Raw genomic sequence first — 6,615 nt, forward strand, 5'->3', positions numbered from 1 at the left:
GACTGACCAGGATCAAGCCACCAATCATATTGAACAATGTAACTAAATAAATAAAACCAACCACAATATAATTGGTGTCCAAAAGAAATCAAACAAGTTTAAGTAATCAGCGGAAGCATAGTAAAGTTTAAATAACCAAACATAGTTTAAAGTTCATAAAGTTTGACATGCAAGCTCCAGCTAAATCTTTAACGACCTGCAAGGCATGTAACAACGAGTCAACAACAAAGTTGAGCGAGTTCACAGTTGAGTGTTCGTTTTAAAGTTGTTCTAAAAACCATGAGTCCGTTTGTAAACCATAAGTTAACAAGTTTCCTTGTTTCCCAAACCATATCCATAACCAGTGGGGGCTTCCCCATGTGAACCACTAGACCCGTTTACCATATCGACCACTGACTAAAGTAAGTTGGTGCCCTGACGTCAATGTCTATCATCATTGACTAGTGCCCAGATCCATTAGTTCACGCCCGTCCTCTGCGGCACAGTGTGAGGCTTGTCAAACCTAAATAGCGCTATCTAACTAATGACCCGCTCGCCATTGGCCCGACGATTAAGTCGATATAAAAGGAGGGACTTCATGATAGAGAGTTTTGGTCTAGTATCCGTGTTGTCACCATTCAGTAAAGAGGGTGTGTACGTAATCCCCAAACCAGGAGATTACGCAGGTTCCGATTATATTCTTATCACGTGTTGTCACCCTTCAATAAAGAGGGTGTGTACGTGTCCCAAACCAGGAGATCACGCAGTTTCAGTATAAATCCTTTACCCATTCCCAATCCTTGGGAATCCCATGCCTTGTGGAAACTGTGAACTCACCTTAATTTGCTCGGCAGATAGTTTACTTGTCAATATACTCTATTCAATCACGTCCTATCATAGGTATTACGTCTAATCAGATTCACATACCATTAATCACGTATTCAAGTAGCACATAGGTCACGTTTCATATAACCACACATACTTGATCAAATTTCATGGACAGTATCACATATTTGGATTTTAACTCTTCCACTAACTAGATGTTTGTATTGTCACATTTTCGAATCACAATTCCTAACAATACACACATTACATGATATGTTCATGACTCGCTCTAAGTTACGCCCCCTAATAACCAAGATAACACCAAACTAGACACCAAGTTTACTAAAGTTACCGGCCCAAAACAATTGTCATGCCATTCTAGCACTACCCGGCCCATTGTTATTAACCTAACATTAAACTAAATAATCCAACCCACTCCCCTTAACTTATGTGCGGCAGGCCTGATCCAAACAGCCCACCAACACAGCCCGAGACTTAACACAAGACCCAAATCTCAATTATATTCATGCTCATATAAGGATTTATTATACCTATGATGTTTTGCTAACACTAGTGCAGATCTAATTACTCATATAAGCCCAAATATCCTTATGTACTAGTTGTTATAAACCTGCTATTGATTCTCGGCCCAAAGATATTTAACACCAAAGTTTTCCAAATTGGATAATAATTCATCAATAAACACATAATATTAATATACACTTCAAGAATAATCATAATAACTTTTACACACAATCCTTGCTATTTAATCAGGTTAACCATCATATCCCCACAATTGATTTAAAGTATCCTGATGAAGCCTTACAACAAAGCCGACAACCCACATGTATACAATCATGAAATTAAGAAAATAGTGGCTGCCAATATTAATGCTTTCACATGCTAATATTATGCCCAACACTTTCATTAATTACCTACACATGCTCTGACACAAATTTGACCATAACATAACATATTATTCATCAATTATAACAACACCAGTTATCAAGATCATGAGTTAAGGTATACCTATGCATAACAAAGATATTAATTTAGAGCATAAGTAGATTTACACTAACCAAACGAGTTAAGGTATTGATATTTCCGGATCCGAAGTAAACCTCACGAGGAAGGTAGCTACTGCCGATCGCAAGGTTTAGAGAGGAGGGTTTGTATATGCGTGGTATTATATTATCTTGTTACATTAATTTTGAGTGCAATGCAAGCCATACAAAAGGCCGGCCCCCAATCTAAAACCTATTTGGGCTCAATTCTCAATCCGGCCCACTCATTAATTCGGTGTGTGTGTGGATAAAATCCACTAACCCCATGTGTTAAGCAATGTGCTAAGCAACAGGATTCCAAGAAATCAATTCTAAGTCAAGTAATGCACAAAGAAGCAACAGGATCCAAGTAATCGGCCCACTTGTGTGGATTTGGGCCTAGAATGACATGTAACTAAGATAAATGTAACCCAAGTTACTCGTGGCCCGCAACGCAAAGTTTAAGGTTAACACACAACATTTAACATGTCTAAATCAAGAATTGCACAATGAAGGAAAACAATGAGAGTTCTAGAATCGCCAAGGTAAACTACACTAACCTGTAAAGTTCGAATTGTCACATTATCCCCAACTTGAAAGAAATTTCGTCCCGAACTTTAGCACATGGTCACTGAAGAAGCTAGTTATGTTGCGTGTTTTCCTGGTTTTCCTGGGGTGTCACACACGTTCCGTCATATTAACTCGAAAATTTTAGAACTATACGTAAAACGAAAATTGCGAAAGATGAAAAGTATAAGTGACAAAAGTTGCGAAGTTAAATTGCAAATAATGAAAAGTTTTGGGTTAAAGTTAAAAAACAAATTATGATGGAGGGATCATCATATGCAATACCTGATAAACCTCTAGATTTGCTTCAAGCTTTGATATGATGGAGGGATCATCAGTGAAGTTGCAAACAATGAAAGACTTGTAGTTGTTTATGATATTAAAGTTGGAAATGTCAATTTTAAATGCATACTTTTTTCCAACCAAATCATGAATTTCATCAAGAATCATGCTGAGATTATCATCCTGTAATATAATTAAACTAAAAGTATAAATATGTGTGTAAAACAGAAATTCATGAAAATGAATTACTGTGAATTTTAGAAAACTTTACACCTGGATCCTATCAAGCAAATCTTTGGCGCTTTTTCAACATTTTTTTAGCCTCGCGATCCAACACAATTAGGGAAACAACACTAGTATTATCTTGCAACCTTAATGGAATTTTGTACCTCGAATATATAAAAAGAAGAAATATTGTAAGTTTAAAAGTAACGAAAAGATAAATAGTTTACATAATGCGCATATAATTATATGGAATAACTCAAAATATTTTAAGAAAGTAATTTAATAAGCATTACTAACCTCGAAACAATTACAATTACTTTTTTGTTGCAACTTGCACTAGGGCATTGAATAATCTTTTTTTGTTCCACCATTTTAGATCCGTCAACTCCGTCAACCGGGTCAGTTATAACATAAGCAGTTGTAACCTTATTGTTACAAGCTTTACACGCATTGTAGTACCACTCGAAACCAGGCAAAAAACTGATGAGAGTACCTGTGACAATTGCCGACATCTCCTAAGATATGAGTTGATGTATTGTTGTTAAGTTGTGAATAAATTATTTTAAAAAATTTAAAAATAAATATTATAAATAAATTTACCATAGCTGTTTTGTTAACTTCTTCTATGTTGTTGAAAGGTGTCTTGCTTAAGAACTCATCTTGCAGACTGATAACAGATTGTGATGACACCAAACGGCGGCTTGAAACGGAGTTGTCAGATTCTTTCTCGAGTAAATTGTTTAGAAACAAATATATTATTAATTATATAGAACATAAAAGTATTTAATAATAGATTTAGTAAATAACTATGTCAAAAAACATATCAAACCTGTGTTTGAAAGCAATGATTTCCTCAATGTCATCGTTAATGAATAGTATACTTCCATGGAAAGTTGATGAAACATATGCCTTCCCTAAAAGATATATAAATAGAAAAAATAACAAACAATAAGTAAAAGTGTAATTAATTGATACTTAATATAAACTCATTATTCTAAAAATAATGAAAACATTAAAAATACACATTATACCGCCTGAAAAGGTGAATTTCCCAATTTGCAATATCAAAACAGTAGTAACACCCTCGGGTTTTTTTGACACGAACTTCTGCATCTTCTCCGCATATGATTCCCACAGTTGGGCATAAATATTATGGCCCCTACAAAATTTAAATACACAAAATGTTGAAAAACGTATTGTATGCAAATAGAATAAGACAATTAGATATTTAAAAAATTGTGGAAGTTGAAAAGATCTTCCTAAGCATCACGAACTTGAAGGTTCATTTTCTTTTTTAATTGCCCACTTTTCGTTTTGTGATCATACATATCAAAATACGTATACAACTAACCAATTATATCTATAAAGAAGACATAAAAAATGTTAGGCTTAAAAAGAGAAAAGTATAATTTTTTTAGCAACGTATAGAATAAAAATTATTATGACTACTTACCAACGATGAAATTAGTTGGGAGAGCATTGTTAAGAAGGAGAACAATTCAGTAAATGAGAAGCCATGAGGAGATCCAACAGCATCATTACATTTCATCATGTTGGTATCATAATCCAAAAAGAGTCTATGTTTATGATTTGTCAACCGATATTGTGAGAGATTGTCACCAACTTCAAATTTCTTAGGGTGTAAGGAGTGGTTAAACACTTTGGAGTGGTAAACAAAAAAACCGACCAATTAGAGCGCGCCATGTCAATCAGTCAAAAATGTTTAAACTTTGCTGAAAAGTGTTGGCAATGGTTTAAACATTTGGTGAAGTGGTAAACTTTTTAAATAAAAAAAAAGTAAAAAAATGTGATTGGTTGAGATTGGAATGGACCCCACCCCACACTCCCTCTCTCTTTCCTTTCTCCTTTCCCGCATCGGTAAAGCCTCACCGATTTTAAACCCATTTCGTCAAACACTTCATGTGGCAAAAGGTTGGCATTGGTTTGCCACACTTTACCGAATCGGTAAAGTGGGTTTACCGAAAGCCACACCGAACACCCTTAATGAGGACACATTCTCTCTCCATGAGGAATTTCCCATGTTTGCTTAGATAGTTACCCATAACAGTGGCTTAAATCTTTGTACCCTAGAATAAAAGAAATAAATGGTGAGAATAGTTGCAAAAAAATATACTATAAATTAAAATAGGTAATGAGATAGTGTAAAGTACCTCTTCATCCATAAGTATTACGTCAACTGAATGTGTAATATCTTTTACTTTGAAAGAAGGTAGCTTCCAAAGCTTAATTATATGGACCTTAATTGTGACATCAAGCTTTGAATTTGAAGCATTAACTTGGTTGAGCAAAGTGATTTCAGCATTCTCCAATGATATATTACACACTAGTTTATAGACCCGTGTTTTACACGGATTGAATATATATACATTATAAATTTCTAATTACATTATGACTGAAATTACATTTTACATATAATCATGAAAACAATAAATTATAGTCATACTTTATCGAAACAGGTCAACCGAGTAACATGTTTTATTATTAAAGAAGCAAAAAAGTGAAATGACAATTGGGTCAAAAGTATTCGAATACTTAAAATGTTTTTAATCGTTTTATTCAAAAAAATCTTATATCACTGATCTGATAATATCTTTTCAGTACTCATAAACGATACTTTAAATTTTACAAAATGTGAAAGGAAGGGTAATTGCACGGCACTGCTGACTGCGGAAGGGATCTCCCTTCCCAAGCTAATGACTCGGCAACGATGTCTGGTAGTGACTACCCAGCCGAGTTCGAGGGGAGCGAAGAGCCTGCAAGCAGGATTCGAACCTGCACCACTTTGGACTCCCGAACCGGTTTTAGATGGGTGCCAGTGGCCACTGGGCTGACACCCCGTGGTTCAAAATGTGTATATTATTGTAAATCGGGTTCTTACCACCTCTGCCAGTATTTCAATTGTCTTCATTGTAATTAGCCAAAAACCAACCACACCCTTTCTCTGAAAAGTTATTCAAAATCATAAGATTGGTTTATGCACATATAAAAAAATGTGGGAATGAAAATATATATAATGTAACCATGTTAGCTTCCTATGAATTCCAATATGCATGGTCACTTGCATATTCGTCCTTTAATGCATCAATTTCAACAATAGTAAGGTTCATAGGGTTCTTTAATTCAAGTATTACCATGTTCAAATTAATTACAAGATCTCACACAAACACACATATAACAATAATAATATTGATCATTATTGTTGTTGAAATCAACTCCACTATAACTAAGTCTAAATGGCATCAAAGTGTAAGTAAACTGCATCAAACTGCCAATCATTAACATTCGGGTCAAAAGATTACATAAAAAATGAACAGTTAAAAGGTGGTACCGGCGACAGAGGGCGAGCAAAACCACCCTCCATACTTCGAGCAACAAATTAGCCTAATTATACGAACATCAAAATCCATGGTTTCCACTTTACTTGATTGGCATTATCTAATTGTATACTAAACAATTAACAATGTATATGTATATTAACAAACAAAATCTATATCAGTTCATGCTATATATGCACTAAGCAAATTATCTGTAACAATGATGATACAGGGATGAGAAACCACATATTTCTAGAAGCAAAGAAACAATAATATTACCTCACCGTAAATCCAACTTAGTTATCAAGGCGTGAATCTTCATATCCTTTATGAGAACATGATTATGATGTCTTAGCATG

The 6,615-nt window shown here is 34.6% G+C and overlaps 1 long non-coding RNA gene across 1 annotated transcript; it reads right to left on the minus strand.

Moving 5' to 3' along the window:
• Positions 1-794: 794 nt before the first annotated feature.
• Positions 795-3,828, minus strand: LOC110904611. Its single transcript, XR_002572669.2, has 6 exons — positions 3,751-3,828; positions 3,522-3,643; positions 3,219-3,414; positions 2,970-3,085; positions 2,700-2,879; positions 795-2,517 (listed from the first exon to the last, which is right to left on the minus strand). It is a non-coding gene; the product is annotated as an uncharacterized LOC110904611 (long non-coding RNA).
• Positions 3,829-6,615: the final 2,787 nt, after the last annotated feature.

The sequence above is a fragment of the Helianthus annuus genome, chromosome 2, assembly GCF_002127325.2.
Source record: "Helianthus annuus cultivar XRQ/B chromosome 2, HanXRQr2.0-SUNRISE, whole genome shotgun sequence".
In the NCBI taxonomy this organism is placed as follows: Eukaryota; Viridiplantae; Streptophyta; class Magnoliopsida; order Asterales; family Asteraceae; genus Helianthus; species Helianthus annuus.